General features: G+C 33.0%; 1 pseudogene; it reads left to right on the top strand.

Moving 5' to 3' along the window:
• The first annotated feature begins 239 nt into the window (after nt 1-239).
• On the top strand, nt 240-904 carry LOC149578279 (transcription factor MYB36-like; annotated as a pseudogene).
• The last annotated feature ends 363 nt before the right edge of the window (nt 905-1267 follow it).

Below are 1267 nucleotides of genomic sequence, written 5' to 3'. Positions count from 1 at the left end.
TGTTTTTGTTCATGTAGCTTCACAATCTACATGGATCGGATATTGACATGCACTCACAAGATGTATCTAGGTCTATTGAAGATAACACTCTGGAACCTTCCTGAATTGATACAGAAAAGCCAAATTCATAGCCTATGCATTCAATACAAGAGTTCAATAGCATCAAATACCATTTCAATGAAATTTGAGTGGATTTCTTCAAGGAGTAAATTATTTGGATGCATTATGACTTTCTCTAATGTGGCAAGAGTTGTAGATAGCATTGGTTGAATTATCTTCACCCTCATATTAACCATGGGAACTTTTCTAAGGATGAGGACAAGATTATTAGCCTCCATGGAATCCTTGGCAATAGGTGGTCATTGATAGTTGGTCAACTACTTGGTTTGACAGACAACCAAATAAGGAACTATTGGAACGCTCGATTGTGTAAGAAGCTTCCTAGAAAAACTAAAACATTCAAATCTTGCCAAGAAAATCGAAAGAATTTAGAAATCATTCCTATGAAAACAACTATAGTGAGAGTTGAGAAAGACTTCATGATTGATATGAAAGACTCCAACATGAACATGATGAGCTCTTTGCATGATTTTCTATGGATGAATCTGTTCACTATAGTTTTGTTGATAATAAAAACTCTTCCATTGAAATGATCAATGGACAAATTAGTTCTTTAGATTCTCTTGGGTTACTACATTCTCCTAACTGTAATCTCTTCTCTCCTATGGATTTTTCAACAATGGATATCAGATTTGAAGAGAGTCCAATGAATTTTATGAAAGAAGATCATGATAAATTTGAGAGTAATGTGGGGCAATAGTGGAGTTTTACAGTTTGTGATGATCAAGGAATGGAAGAAATCTACAATTATTTCTTGATGGGGAATTTTAAGGGTAATCATTAAGTTTGGAAAGGATTGTGAAATAGCTGAAAAAATGTCTTCAAATGTACAGAGACCTTGAAGCCTTAATGTGGCTCTATAAATACCTTATCCTTCATTTTATGTAATGGTTTTAATCTTCTACCTATGTAATCAACCACTTTTGTCATTTTGGGTTAATATTGTAGAGGTTAATTAACCTCACCCAATTCACATATTTGGGAAGTAGTTATTAACAATGAAGAGGTGGTTATTAACCTCTATGTCTATATAATATCTCTTTTTGGATTTGTAAAGTGACCTTTTAGACTTTAGAAAAAGGGAGCACTATGCTAAAATTTTGATTAGAAGATGATATTTAGAAAGTACGTACAAATTTTGTCTTTG

Source organism: Cupressus sempervirens, chromosome 1 (assembly GCF_028749045.1).
Source record: "Cupressus sempervirens isolate cs-2001-9-10 chromosome 1, ASM2874904v1, whole genome shotgun sequence".
Taxonomy (NCBI): domain Eukaryota; kingdom Viridiplantae; phylum Streptophyta; class Pinopsida; order Cupressales; family Cupressaceae; genus Cupressus; species Cupressus sempervirens.
Note: the sequence above shows the minus strand (reverse complement) of the source record. Positions and strands in the feature narration are given on the sequence as shown.